The sequence below is a fragment of the Lepus europaeus genome, chromosome X (assembly GCF_033115175.1).
Source record: "Lepus europaeus isolate LE1 chromosome X, mLepTim1.pri, whole genome shotgun sequence".
Classification (NCBI taxonomy): domain Eukaryota; kingdom Metazoa; phylum Chordata; class Mammalia; order Lagomorpha; family Leporidae; genus Lepus; species Lepus europaeus.
The window spans coordinates 111,174,287-111,190,165 of record NC_084850.1 but is presented as its reverse complement, the minus strand read 5'-3'; the positions used below and the strand labels follow the sequence as shown (position 1 = coordinate 111,190,165).

Below are 15,879 nucleotides of genomic sequence, written 5' to 3'. Positions count from 1 at the left end.
TCTTGGGAAACTCCTAGTTGCTTTTCAAAACTTAGTTCAATCATTATCTTCTAGTGAATGCTTCAAGGGCAGTGAACTTCCTTTTCATTGCCAGAGCATCTTGTACACAGCTCTCTTACAGCATTATTGTATAACTTTGTTTTACTGTCTGCTCTTCCTCTTCCCTTACCCCTTGGTTTGTGGCATCCTTGTTGGTGATGACATTGACTTATTTATCTCTATAATCCCAAATTCTAACACAATGCCTAGTATACAGCAGGTACACAATCCATGTAAGTTGATTGAATTAAGGTAGAGATAATTATTACAATATGTATGGTTGATCACCTTGCATGAGAGGATACACTGTCTCAGATACACAGACAGTATGTAGAGAATGTAGAATTTTGATAGGTAAGGCTTTTGATTCAAGCTTAAAAAAGGCAGGCCAGTGGCGCGGCTCACTGGGCTAATTCTCTGCCTGCGGCGCTGGCATCCTAGGTTTTAGTCCCGGTCGGGGTGCCGGATTCTGTTCCAGTTGCTCCTCTTCCAGTCCAGCTCTCTGCTGTGGCCCGGGAAGGCAGTGGAGGATGGCCCAAATGCTTGGGCCCTGCACCCACATGGGAGACCAGGAGGAAGCACCTGGCTCCTGGCTTCTGGTGAACGCAGTGCGCTGGCTGTAGAGGCCATTTAGGGGGTGAACCAACGGAAGAAAGACCTTTCTCTCTGTCTCTCTCTCTACTGTCTAACTCTGCCTGTCAAAAAAAGGCAAAGTACTTTATTGAAATTGAAAATATGGCAGTAAGAGAGACTTCAGAGTAGGGTAGATTGTAGAGAAAGAATAAGCACTATTCTATAGGATTAGAGAGCAGAGATGGAGAAACTGAGGCATGATATTATTCTGGGAGGTACTCATAGAGAAGAAAAAAAAAGTACAGGAAAAGAGATGGGAAGAGATGTAAAGTATAGCACTGGAAGACAGGGATAGGAAGGTCTGGAATGGTAGATCTTTGAGATTTCAACAAAGTTTTGTTTTCTACTGTAGGCAGTGTGCTGGATTATTGGAACATTGAAATGAATAACTCATAGTCCCTATGAGTCACATTGCGGGGGAGTTCTAGGTTTATAATGGTAGTAAGAGAGAAATGGGGTAATGAGAAGGGGTGCATGTTAAGGGGAGCCTGTCCACGATTCTGAATAGGCAAATATTTCCATCCTTTACCAGAGTTGTAGGAACTGTGGAAACAGCAGTGCTGTCATCAGGTTGGCAAAGTGCTCCACTCTCCCCATTTTGTTTCTTTCTCTCTGGGTTCTAGGATCTGTGTCCCATTCCAAGGCTACCAGAAACTCCTATTTTACATGCTCTTCCTCCCAGTTTTGGTATGATAGAGGCAGAACGGTGGCCTTTTCACCCCACCCCCTACCCTCACAACGGAACATGATGCCTCTCTCAGGAGATGCCATGTCCGAAGCCATGTTTGCTGGAGTTATTACCTCTTCAAGTTCTGGCACCCTAGGGCACCTTGACTGTCCCATTGATGCATCACTAGAAAATCCAGCTTGGGTAGAGCCTTGGCTGCTCTTCCTACACCCAGTCAGATTAGGAAGATGCCCCTGGCCTGCACCAGGGTGCCATCATCCCCCCAGAACTTTTCCAGGACCGTGGGGGAATTAGAGGATAGGGACTTGAAGCCTCCTCCTCTCCCTTCTCCTCTCTGGACAGGGGCTCTCAGGAGGTGTAAGTAATTTGTGTGTTGGCTGTCCTGGGCAGTAGGTGCTCCCTGGGTATAGACACCAACTATGGAAGGGTTAAGTGGAAAGTCTGTTGGGTGGGAATAGGGTGAGTCTGGAGGGTATCAAGGCCCTGTAAGGTAGGATCCAGAGAGAGGAAACATCTGTGGATACACCTGTGGGCTTGAGGCGCTGACTGTGCCTGTCTCTGGGCTGGGTGGATGCCGACGCCACCACAAGGGGGAGACCGAGGATGGCTGGGGTGGAGGGATGTGCAGGGCTGGTGGAATGTCCTGGGGTGGTTTGTGCATCCTGGAGCAGGCTTGGCACAGCCTGCGGGAGGGCTTTGGCAATTCGGTGTCCAGGTAGTATGTGGAAAAAGCGTTGAGCTCACATAGGCAGCCCAGGGGCAGCGGGTCCTGCAGTGGCGACGGAGTGGGGGTCAAGGGGAGGGGGAAATCCACGACGGAAGCTCTCTGTGGCGGCGGGCGATTGTCTGGAGCAGAGGGCTATGACAGCCTGGGTGCTGGCGCCGCCCCCTGGGGGCGTCCGGCAGTAAGCCCTTTGGATAAGGGGAGGTTGGAGACCGCCTCCCAGCGCTGGGCTCCGGTACTTGTTGGGGGCGGGGAGGAGACAGGGCGCGCGGCGCGGGGAGGCGGGCGCCGAGCGAGCGCGTGAGTCACTCGGCTCCCCTGGGTTCCGAGCAGGACTTCGTCTCCCGCCTGGGGTCTGCATTTCGCCTCCAGCTTCGTGTCTCTTCCCTGCAGGCTGACCCCTTCCGGAGTCTGGACCAAACGTTTTCCAGTCTAGTTGAGGGCCAGGTAAGTTTCTCATCTTTTGATGCCTCTTGCTTAGGTGACTCGGCGGGAGGGGGTCTTTCAGTCTGTGTCTCTGCCTTGGCTTCCTCCCTCTGGTTCTCTCCATTGAAGACAGAAAGTTAGATTTTAAAAAACGCAGCAGAGAAGAGCACATCCATGCTCAGACCCCAGACAAACCAAACTCTGGGGCAGTATTCTTAATTCTCAGAGACCTTTAAGTGTCTGGATGCGGCGTTTATAGGGCTAGGAGTGTTTGGTTTGTTTCGTGTGTTTCCCTCCTCCCCCACTTTCTTCCTGGGCGATTCTTAGAGGTGGGGACAGGAGAGCTGTAGGGCTGAGCCGGGATCCTTTGCCAGAGCGGTTTCTTCATTTTCGACGAGGTGGCAGATATTTTACTGTAGCCTGAGTTGGGATCTTGGAACAACGCTGCCCAGCCCAGGACATGCCAGAGCTGTAAGGTACTGCAGGTGTTGCAAACCCATCTCATCACCATTGACTAAATCAAAACGTTACGGAGGCACAATCAATGTGAATGTCATGATACTGAAACAATTCATTAAAAGACTGTATTGAATATTTTATCGTTTAAATGTATTGTATTCCAGAGGAGACAGCTGATGGTGTTATTTTCTCTATTCTCAGAGATGCTTCAAAAACCTCTTATTTCCTTTGCGAGGGAATCAATGAGGACCTAGTTTGTTTCTTATAAGGATTTAACAATGCAAAGCTGCTTGTTAATTTTTTCTTCCTGGGGAGGGGGAGGGAGTGGGGGTATTTCACTAAACTGCTTTTAGAAAAATTCAGTGTGGGGGAGGGATATCCCCTTTCTATATCATTAGGTGGCAAAGTGTGCTAATTGTTATTGTTGATTTTGCTTAAGAGTAGCAGAGGAGAGAACCTCTTGGAATGTGTGAATTTGTGGTTCATGTTGACAACTGATTGCTTCATCATCAATATTGTTTGGTTCAAGAGAGTGTTAACAGGTGGTCTTAATTCACAGCACAGAATTAGTCTGTTCCAAGAAACATCCCTGCTGATATGGGATAAAACTACTCCCCCCTCAACCATATCTTTATCGTTTGTGGGAAAAAGATGAGGAGGATCTTTTCTGGCATTTGATTACTCCTCCATTATAAATTGCTCTTTCCTGAATTGTCATTTGATTTATAGCCTGTGATTATAGAAGGAAAATTAATAAAACCTTATATGTTTAGTCAGATGACAGGGATAGTTTTTTAGAGTTGAGTGGAATCTCTAATGATTATCTTCCAATGCTCTTCCCCAAAATCCCTCCAAACTGAGTAATACTTCCCATTGCTGATAACATAACTGCTCCCCTCTAGGTACCTTTATCATAGCTCTTACTACTCTGTCGCTCTTGATTTACATACTAGTATTGCTCAAGGTAAAATTTATTTGAAGACAGGGGTAATGTTATTCATTTTTATATCCCTGGAGCTTAGTAAAGTAGAAGTCTGTTAAAAATGAATGAATGAATAAGTGAATTTGACAGTGCAGATTGTATTCCATGAATACCACCTGGGCATGCTTTCTCTTCACTTCTAGAAAGTAATTATTTACATCCAATAATACTTAAGGTGTGGATCCTCAGACTACACTGGGTTTTCTAAATAAGTGAGAGGTTTTGGTATATGAAAAACATCTATATATTAATTGTGAGTTTTTGTTTTTATTTTTCACTAAAAGTACTAGAAAAGCCAACTAAACATGGCTTTAACAAATAGAGAAGTCCGACAGCAGGTGGTCACTGTAGCCTAACAGTAGCAGGGTTCTGTAACAGTACCTTACCCTCTTGGTTTCAAAATGGCTCTAGTGGTTCCAGATATTTTGTCCTATCCTATAATCAAACATAGGAACCGGGCAGGAAAGGGGCATAGTATATTCCTAAAAGAAATTTTCACTCATCTGAGAGAAAATCTCTGCCCCCAAAGTTTCCTAACAAAATCTCCCTTTTAGCTCACTGGCCACATCTGAGGCAGATCTAAAAGCTGATTTTAGTTGCAAGGAATGCTGGGAAAGTATCAAGATTTTCAGTTTCTGTAATGGAAAGGCAGCCAAGAGAAGGAATGTCGGGTATGGTTTTGGGGAGCTCACGAGAAAATCTGCTAGATTATCACAAAATAGATCTATTTAAATCTGTGACCATTATCCAACATTTGGCCAAGTACAACATTAAATATTAATCAAGAGGGCAAGTTTTATGGCACAGAGGGTTAAACTGCTGCTTGGGATGCCCATATCCCATATTGGTCCAAGTCCCAACTACTTTGCACTTTTGATCCAGACTCCTGATAATACATACCCTGGGAGGTAGCAGGTGATGGCTCAAGTACTTGGGTCCCTACCACCCTGGTGGGAGACCAAGATGGAGTTCCTGGTTCCTGGCATTGGTCTGGCCCACGCCTGGCTGTTGTGGGCATTTGGTAGTGAACCAGTCTCTCTCACTCTCCTTTTCAAATATATTTTTAAAATAAATTTTAAAATTAATTCAGGTAGCAAATCACATTCAAAACAGATTTTCTCTGCTAGGAATATGGTATTTTAAGTATGCCAAGTAATCGTGTTTGTAAAGTGTGTTAACTTTTAGAGATTATAGCTAGCATTCATATATACATGCAATACATATGTATGCATACATATATTTATATCATATGGTTTCCATTCTATTAAGTATAAGTCAGACCCTCCAGTTCCTAGGATAAAATTTAATAGTTGCCCTTTGAGTGACTATTGAGTTTGGGAGTGTCAAAATTTCACAAGGACGTGGAAAAAGTGGACAAGGCAAGAAAAAACTGATTAGTGGTTTGGTATGTATGCCCTACAATGCTGATTTACAAAAATCTTAAGAGTCTTTAATTTGGATCCCAGGAGTCCTGAGGGTAACATAATAAGAGTGACATGAAGAACCTAGGGGGAGGTAGTGGGTACTGACAATTTAGGTCAACAGATTTTCCTTTTGTGACCTTCTTCATACCTTTACTGTGGAAGATGCACTATCAAAATAAATATGTAAATAAATATTCACAGTGTTTTCTGGCATATAGACGTGCATGCATACACAAAAAACCTTAAAATTTGACAGGTGAGTAGAAGAGAGTGTATTATAGTCAGCTTTGATTTTTTTTTTAGTTACCCATATATTTATTTATTATTTTCATTTACTTGGAAAGAGAGAGAGAGGGAGAGATAATAAAAGAAAATAAAAAAATAAAAAATATCTTCCATCTGCTGGTTAATTCCCCAAATGCCCACAACAGCCAGGGCTGGGCCAGGTGGAAGCCAGGAACCAGGAACTCAGCATTGTCTCTTGTGTGGGTGGCAGGGGCCCAAGCACTTCAGCCATCATCTCCTCCCTCCAAGGTGCATTAGCAGGAAGCTGGATCAGAAATAGGAGTCAGGACTCAAATCAGGCACTAAAACATGGGATACGGGCATTGTAGGTGGTGGCATAACCCACTGTGCCACAATGCCCATTCCAGCTTTGATTCTTGACTCTTTCCCAGTAGGAGTCCTCTATTTAAATAGTTGCATAAGGAGCCAGATTTGGGGACATCAAGGTAGAAAATTCGATAAGCAAGTATCAAGACACTGAAATGTAGTTGATGAAATTTAGATATGTTCCTAAATCTGTATATATGAAATACATGAAACTTATATACCTTAAATAAAATAAAAAATAAAGATAAAAATTAAAAGGAGTTGATTATCTGCAGTTTTCAACTTTGTTTACACATTAAAAATACCTGGAGAGCTTTTTAAAATGCAGATTTCTGGGCTGATTCTCAGGTCACTTAAATTGGTACCTCTGGGAATGGGACCTATGTTTCAATATCTTTAAAACTCTCTGTACATTGGAAATTTATATTCATTAAATAAAAGTTTTTAAAAAAAAAACTCTCTGGACTGTTCCAACATGCACCTGGTTTGGAAACTGCATTGATTTGCTAAGAGTGTTATACAAAGCATGAAAGACTGATGAACCAACATATTTATTTTACCTTTTATTTTCTCCAAATTCTGGAGGCTGGCAGTCTGAGATTAAGGTATCAGTAGGTTTAGTTTCTTCTGAGGCCTTTCCCTTTGACTTGCACGTGGCTGTCTTCTCTCTGTATGATCACATAGTCTTTCCTCTGTGCATATCTAATCTGTTATTATAATATAGGGCACAGTCATATTGGATTAGGGCCCAACCTAAGGACCTTATTTTAATACAGTCACATTCTGAGATCCTTGAGGTTAGAACTTGAACATATATAAATTTGGAGAATTGTGGACACAATTCTGCTCATGACAGGAACCATTGAACAAGTACAGCTCTTCTCAGACTTTAATGGGCATACAAGTCACCTGGAGACCTGGTTAAAATTCAGATTCTTGCTCAGTAAGTCTAGATGGAGGCTGAAATTCTGTGATTCCAGCAAGCTCCCAGTGATGCCCATGCTGCTGGTTCACAGAACATACTTCCCAGGTAGTGTTGATGCTGCTGGCCTAGGGATGAGACTTTGGAAACCATGTATCTCTGACACTTTGAAATTTTACAGTATTGGATAAGTCAAATCAACCTCACATCATGTGTGATGTTTACCAATGGTACTTGCTCTCCTAATTGCTGATAGTATTACATTTTTCTTTTTCCAAGCTTAATTGCTTTTCAGCTCATAGGTCAAAGGATGAGGAAATGGGAAAAAATGCTGTAGTGGGATTTCTTTTAATCTCCTATATAAATAGAGGTGAATGAATACAGAGGCTACATGTCAGCCCATTTGTCTCTATTCATGTTTCTTCTCAATCACAGAGCTAATTTGCAGTTTGCTCTTCTACCAGCTCAAAGATGATTTAATGAGACTGGCTGTATATTTCTGAGATGGTATTTTTTTAAAAGGATTAGCTGTTCTAGAGATTGTATCATCTTGGGGTATTGCAAATTTCTCAAAACATATAAATTATAAGTTATTTTAAATGTAATCACATTATTGTTTCTACATGAGTCCAACAGTGAGCTATATCAAACAGCATCTCCTCCCCAAATAACTACAGATGAGGCAAACACGGTTCTTGCTCTTTGAGAATTAAATCAGCAACATTCATGTTCTGTGGATGTTATTAGCCTCTGCTACACACATACACACACGAGAGGTCTTCCAAAAGTTTATGAAAAATAAAATTAAAAGATATTTATTTTGATACAAAAAATTATGATATCCATGTTTAGAGGGCTTTTCAAAAAGCCCATGGAATATGTGTATTATGAAAACACAGTGCATGGGTTTCAGAAATGCACCAAAATAAACTTAACTTTTTAATAATTTTTAAAAAAAATTTTATTTAAAGTATACAAGTTTCATGTACTTCATATATACAGGTTTAGGAACATAGTGATACTTCCCACCCTCCCTTGCCTCCTACCCATGCTCCCACCCTCCCTCCTCCTTCCTCTCTTATTCCCTCTCTTAATTTTTACAATGATCTACTTTCAGTTTACTTTATACTCATAAGATTAACCCTACACTAAGTAAAGATAAACTTATCTTTTAATTACATTTTCCATAAACTTTTTGAAGTTCCCCTATACACACACATACATACATACATATGTGTGTGTTTGTGTGTGTATGTGTGTATATGTTTATTATTCAATTTAAAGAATTTTATGTTTTTAATTTTCAGTATTCTATCTATATGAAACAACCAAAATATTTCCATTTTAAACTTAAAAATATATTCAACTTGTAAGTAAGTATTTTAAACGTAAGTATTTTAAACAAATATAGAATCAGGTTTGTTGCTGCCCCATTGCTGTTGCTGTTATCAAAAGAACAGAACTTGCTAATGTATTTCTCTTACACTTTTCTAAAGTTATGCCAGATGTATAAGACCTCCTTTTAGAATAGATTTACTAATGCCATAAGTATTTTGAGTTTTCCCTCAAGTGTTTTCTACATTTTTCACATTTTTTGATGAGTTTTCCCAGCAATTGATAGTGCACCTCGTAGCACAGTCCAGGGGAAGAGGTTATCTGTTGTGTTTCTGGCCTGAGTATCCGAAACACCAGATAAGAAAAGCTCAGTTGTGGAGACAGATACAACAGGCTGTCAGAACTCAATGCTATTAAACATTGGAATTGTATAGTGAATTCTGTTTCTCCTGATTTCATGCTCAGCAATCAACCACAGAATGCCACATGTTCATTGCCTTCAGGGAGAGAATAACCTGGTCAGGGTGTCTGGTCTGCTTGACAGTTACATTTGTCACTGTAAATTACTAAGCCTCCACTCTGGCTTTAAACACTTGTGAGTGTTGCGAGTGTGAGTCAGCACCTAGCAGCACCCTCATGCCTGATAAATTGAGGGACATTGATAAGATCTGTATGTGAGGACTGGTTCAGTGCCAGACCCTGATGCTGATGATTCACCAGAGCATTTGTAAAGCATTTTCTGCATACCAGGAAGTGTGCAATTTTATTTACATTATCTTATTTAGTCCTCATATTAACTTTGTGAGATAATACTGTTATTTCCATTTTATAAATTAGAAAACTGACATGTATATTAAAAACTTGCCCCAAATCAAATGACTACTATGGCAGAGACTTCTGGTTGCCATCAAATATCCCTTATCACCTTCTTCTTTAGTGATAGAATCCCAGTTTTATTCCTGGTAGCCATGCAATCCAGTCTCCATCTCTTGTACTCAACTATGAACCTATGACTGATTTCTGCCATTGTGAGATAACTGTGTTGTGTGGCACTTCTAGAAAACCTGAGTAAAAGTAGTTGGCTTATCTGGGATGAGGGACCTTTTATCTCCTGTGCTTCCTCCTGCTGCTAGTCTGGAATGTAGTTATAATGGATGGAGCTATCTTGGACCATGGTGTGGTTACCTACTAGATATAAACTAACATTGAAGATGGTAGAAAAGAAAGGTAGAAGAAGAAATCTGGGCCTGTGATTGGTACCATGGAGCTATTGTGTCAGATCTACTTCAGTGTTCTTTGTCTGTTACTGGAACTGATTGGCATTCTGTTAGAAGAGAAGAAAGGTAGGGATGGCTATTGGGTAGGCAGTTGACAGTGCTTATATATTATGTACCAAGTGCCTAATATTTGAACATGATAGATATCTATCCTCAATTTTCATCTTTGCCACTCAGTAGCTTTATCTTTTGGACAACTTGAGCTTCACTTCACATCCTTGTGGCTCATCTTTTTAGCTAAGCCACTGGTCCAGTAACCAGCTTCATACAGATATAACCAGACAGTGCCTTACCTTAGTCTTACAGTGAATGTCTCACTTTCCACACCAGGACTTCTTTGATCCTTCAACATGGAGTCCTATTGGAGTACCCTGGCACCCACAAGTATGTATTATGTAATGTTCAGGTAGTTAAATGCCCAAGAATATACCTTTGGCTAATATGAAAAAGGATCCAGACATAAATGTTTCCTTCTTCCAAGGCCAAATAAATATCAGCTTCATTTCACTGGTGTTTATTCCCAAGAAGTTCTTAGAGGGTCTAAGCAAGATCAAGCCTTTATTGTCTATAGTTGTGGCCAAATCAAAGGTATACTCCTGAATTGGATTTCTGTTTTCTTCTTCTGTTTTCCCTTTTGCAAATTCCCTACTTCTACTCCTTGGATTCACTTCTGCAAATGAAATACCTGCATGCAAACTCATTTTTTAAAAAAAGATTTATTTTATTTATTTATGTCAGAATTAGAGAGAGAGAGTTAGAGAGAATCTTCCATTCACTGGTTCACTCTCCAAATGGCTGCAATAGCCAGGGCTGGGCCAGGCTGAAACCAGGAGCCTCCTCCAGGTCTCTTACATGGATGCAGGGGCCCAAACACTTGAGCCAGCCTCCACTGCTTTTCCCAGGTGCATTAGCAGGTAGCTGGATGAGAAGTGGAGCAGCTGGGACTTTAACTGGCACCCATATGGGATGCCAGTGCTGCAGACAGCAGCCTAACCCACTGTGCCACAACACCAGCCCCCGTGCAGACTCTTTTCATAGCATCTGTATTACAGGGATAACTCCAGCAGAGATATTGTATAACCTTGAATTAAGCTGTACTAATAAAGCTTTGTTACTTGCTAACACATTTATGTCCTTTATATGATGAAACAGCTTATTATCCTTGGTGTACAAAGATAACAATACATTAAGAAATCTGATAATACAATAAGAACTCACATACTTTGTTGATTGGATTGTAAATTTGTTTCATTTTGGGAAAGACAAGTTGTCACTACCTTGTAAACTTAAACATTTATTTACCCCATGACCCAACAACTTTAATTCCTACAGAAATTCTCCTGCATGTGAAGCAAGAATTTTCCTTAGGAATGTCCATAGCAACATGATTCATAATACAAAAATCCTAGATTAACCTAATTGTTCAGTGGTAGAAAAAGAAATAAGTAGATTTGATATGCATTATTTCAATAGAGTCAAAGTGATTTAACCACTGTCATATGCAAGGACACAGATGTTCATTGTCCACAAAATATTGGGGGAAAAACTAAACCATTGAAGATTTGTGCAGTTGTGTATCATTTTTATAAAGCTTAGAGATAAGAAATACTAAAGAATTAATTGTTAGTACTCATACCTATTTGACAAATTACAAAGCAAGGTAAACCTGAAGTTCAGGCTAATGCTGGAGATTTAGGCATGGGAAAAACTAGGAACATATAGTAGATGCATTGGTGTTGGTAATGTTCTAGGTCCACATTGGGTGATGGCTTCATAAAGGCTTATTTATTATTAGTCTTTGTAATTTATTTAATGCAACAGAGATTTTTAAATGATTTATTTATTTGAAAGGTAGAGTGACACACAGAAAGAGGGAGAGACATACAGAAAAAGGTCTGTCTTCTATTCACTGGTTCATTCTCCTAAATGACTGCAACAGCCTGGTGTGGGCCAGGCTGAAGCCAAGAGACGGACACTATATTCTGGCCTCCCACATGCATGGTAGGGGCCCAAAGTACTTGAGCCATCATCTACTGCTTCCCCAGATGTATCAGCAGGAAGCTGGATCAAAAGCAGAGCAGCTGAGATTTGAACCAGCACTTCAATATGGAATGGCCGAGTTGCAAGCTGAAACTTTACCCTGCTGTGGCATGACACCAGCCCCTATATAATATTTTTTTTTTTTTAAAAAAAAACCATGGCACCAGCCCCTATGTTTTTTTTTTAAAAAACCACTATTCTCTCTCCCTCTCCATTAGTCTGCCTTTCAAATAAACAAATAAATCCTGTTAAAAAATGAAACAACTGCTAGCAAAGACATTGTACTTACAAAGGATGTCCTTGGTGAAAGCCTTCTCTAGCGTTCTCTCTGAACTTTTGGTTCTTAGAGTCAGTGTTTTTCATCATGTAATGTATTTTTTCATTTCTGTCGCAAAGTAGTCAATATTGCAATCAATTAGAATGGCAGAGTAAAAGACTCATTTTTCCTTAAGGCCCTTAAGAGGCATATGCTCTAACATACTTAGGAAAGGAGAAGTTTGTATTGTGTCCTCTGCTCCTATATCTATTTACCTGTGGTTCCTGTGTGTCCAGAGGAGCCCAATGTTCTCTGCTGTACATGGTCCATCTGATTTTTTATCATTGTGTTTAGCACAGCATTCGTGGGCTATATTCCTCCTTGTTTCTATGCCGTGTGTGTGTGTGTGTGTGTGTTAGGCGGTGGTATGATGGTAGTCAGTAGAGAGGCTATTGACATGACCTTTCTCTTTACAGTTTCAAACCTACTGTTTACTTTCCTTAACAGTGTGTCCACATAAAGTTTTAAAGTTGTACCAGCTTGTAAATTCTAGGCCAGAGTTTATAACCATTAAAACCTTTTTTGTGCCATGGATGGATCCCTTTAAATATGTATATTTATTTGTATTTACATATTATATATTTATTTGAAAAGAAGAAAGGGAAAGATAGAAACATATTGGGATCTTCCATCTGCTGGTTTATTCTCCAATTGCTTGCAAGAACTGGGGCTGGGCCAGACTTAAACTAGGATCCAAGAACTCTGTCTGGGTCTCCCACATGGGTGGCAGGGACCCAATCTTTGGGTCATTATCTTCTCCTTTCCCAGGTGCATTAGCAGGAAACTAGATCAGACATGAGGAGCTGGAACTTGAATCAGTACTTCTTTTTGGGATGTAGGCATGCCAAGTGGCAGCTGAACCCACTGTACCACCACACCTGCCTCACCATAGATGCCTTGATGAAGCCTATGGCTTTCATATCAGAATAGTGTCTTAAGTACAAAAAATCAAGTACACTGGATTACAAAAGGAAATAAGTTGAATTTAAATGCAGTTATCAGAATATTGAAACAAAATTAGGGTATAACGTTATATTTACTTCTTTTAAAATTATTTCTTTATTTGAAAAAAACGTGGGAAAGGGAGGGAGTGAGAGAGAGGGAGTGGGAGAGGAAGAGAGAAATATTACCCCAAATACCCACAAACAGCCAGGGTTGGGCAAGGGCAAAGACAGGTGCCAGTATCACTATCTGGGTCTCCAATGTGGGTAGCAGGGTCCCAAGCACTTAGGCCACCACCTTCTGCCTTTACAGGTACATTAGCAGGAAGCTGGATCAGAAGTGGGAGAGCCAATCAGACTTCCCCCAAATGGTAGAGTTAGAAACGTGCCAGGGGATTCCAATTCAATCCCATCAAGGTGGCATGTACCAATGCCATCTCACTAGTCCAAGTGATCAATTTCAGTTCACAATTGATCACACTGATAGGTCTCAGAGTCAAAGGGATCACATAAACAAGACTAGTGTCTGCTAATACTAATTGATAGAATAAAAAAAGGGAGAGAATGATCCAACATGGGAAGCGGGATACACAGCAGACTCATAGAATGGCAGATGTCCTAAACAGCACTCTGGCCTCAGAATCAGCCCTTAAGGCATTCGGATCTGGCTGAAGAGCCCATGAGAGTATTTTAGGCATGGAAAGCCAAGACTCTCTGGCAAAAAAAAAAAAGACCTAAATGAAAGATCTCTGCAAGTGAGATCCCAGTGGAAAGAATGGGCCATCAAAGAAGGAGGTACCTTTCTCTGACGGGAGGAGAAAACTTCCACTTTGACTATGACCTTGTCTAAATAAGATCAGAGTTAGCGAAATCAAAAGGCTTCCATAGCCTTGGCAACTCATGACAAGAGTCCTGGGTGATTACTGATGCCAAAAACAAGAGTGTCAATTGTTAAGTCAACAACAGGAGTCACTGTGCACTTACTCCCCATGTAAGATTTCTGTCCTTAATGTGTTGTCCAATGTGAATTAATGGTATAACTAGTACTCAAACAGTACTTCACACTTTGTGTTTCTGTGTGGGTGCAAACTGTTGAAATCTGTACTTTTTATATACGGAAGATCAATTTAGTATATAAAGATAATTTAAAATGAATCTTGATGTGAATGGAATGGGAGAGGGAGCGGGAGATGGAAGGGTGGTGGGTGGGAGGGAAGTTATGAGGGGCAAAAAGCCACTGCAATCCAAAAGCTGTACTTTGGAAATTTAAATTTATTAAATAAAAGTTAAAAACAAAGATTAAAAAAAGAGAAGTGGAAGAGCTTAAACTCAAACTGGCACTCTGGTTTGGGATACAGGTGTTGTCCTAAATGGTAATTTAACCTGCCACACTGCACTGCATACCCCTATATTTATTTCTTCCTTTATTTTTTAAGGACTTATTTATTTATTTGAGTTTACAAAGAGAAAAGGAGAGATAATCCATCTGCTGGTTCACTCCCCAAATTGCAACAAAGACCCGGGCTGGGCCAGGGAGGAGCCAGGAGTTTCTTCTGGGTTTCCCACATGGGTGGCAGGGGCCCAGGGACTTGGGTCATCTTCTGCTTTTCAGGCACATTAGAAGGGAACTGGATGAGAAGTGGAGCAGCTGGGACTCCAATCAACACCCATATGGAATGCTGGTGCTGAAGGCAGTAGATTAACTTGCTGTGCCACAGCACTGGCCCTGTTACTTCTTTATTAACTTATTAAATAATGTGATCTAGTGGTGGATCTAATGAGGATTAAATTTTAAAGTAGTAATAATTAAAAGGTATATTTCATGATATTTGCAATAACTAATATGATATGAAAATATCTGTGATTTCTATTGGTGATAGTCACAGGTACTACTAATTGTATTATGGTTTATATCACTACATTCACATTTGAAGACAATTGTAAATTTCATTTAAAGATCAGTGAACATAAGGATATAATTTTTTCCCATCCAAGTTCATGGACTCTCTAAATTCTCTCCATATATCCTTGGGAGATCATGGACTCCAGGTTGAGAACCTTGCTCTAAGCAAGACAAAGGAAATTGCAACAAATGAGAGAAATAATTTTAAAGTGAATACCAAATATTATCTAACCCATAGTCCACAGGTAGAACACTTAATTGTAACCTTTCATGGATGATGGGGAACCATGGATGCACCTAGTTTCCCCTCTTACCTCACAGATCTTCTCTTTGAGGAGTTGTTATTCTTTATTTCTTTGCAGATATGTCTTCCATACTTCATTAGTAAATCTTACCTCCTTCAAAGAGTGGTGGGTCATATCTTTCAATCCATCAGTCTCCTTTTTCTTCTGTGTTTTCCCACTAAATGTCATCCACTTTAGAAAAACTTTCTAGGGGGTCCTAAACAACAGGGTAAGCTTTGGCTCTGTGAGCCTTGTGCCATTTGAGGCCTTTCCACTCTGGTGAGTTGTTGGGAGTCGAGTCCACATATCCCTCAAGTAAAAACACTTATTATAGGGTATAGCACAATCTTAAAGCATAAGGAAAAACATTTTTCTGACTGCCCCATGAATTAAGACTGCTCAGGCATGCAGTCGGCTAGTACTGTACAATTATTATGCAGATAAGATATACTAGTTCTTTATTCAGCCCATAGCCTCTCTCAGGTGGATTCATCACTGAGCTGTAGATCTTAGAATGGGTTTTTCTCTGAGCTACACAAACACCTGGCTGCAGGTTGAAATTTCCGCTTGTATGAGCCTGATTAGGTGTTTACTTGGTACTCCCTTTGGCAGCACATATTCTAAAATTAGGTGTTTACATGGTGTCATTTGTATTATCCACAATACTTTCTGATTGATTCATTGATTATTTTAGTGACTTTTCAGAACTAGTAGTGGATATTTAATAAGCTTATTTTTGTAACAGTTTTGGTAAACAGGAACATGGTAAAGATAGGACATAGAGTTTTATATACCTATATTCATTTCATCCTATTATTAATATGTTACATCAATATGGCACAGTTGCAGTTAAACAAAACAATATGGATACATT

At 40.3% G+C, this 15,879-nt stretch overlaps 1 protein-coding gene across 2 annotated transcripts in view; it reads left to right on the top strand.

Moving 5' to 3' along the window:
- The first annotated feature begins 2,407 nt into the window (after positions 1 to 2,407).
- Positions 2,408 to 15,879, top strand: part of SYTL5 (synaptotagmin like 5) — a 266,662-nt gene continuing 253,190 nt past the window's right edge. For both annotated transcript variants that reach the window (XM_062184126.1, XM_062184128.1), the window contains exon 1: positions 2,408 to 2,531. The gene's annotated coding sequence lies outside the window, so the exon portion shown is untranslated. The remainder of the gene's footprint in view (positions 2,532 to 15,879) is intronic.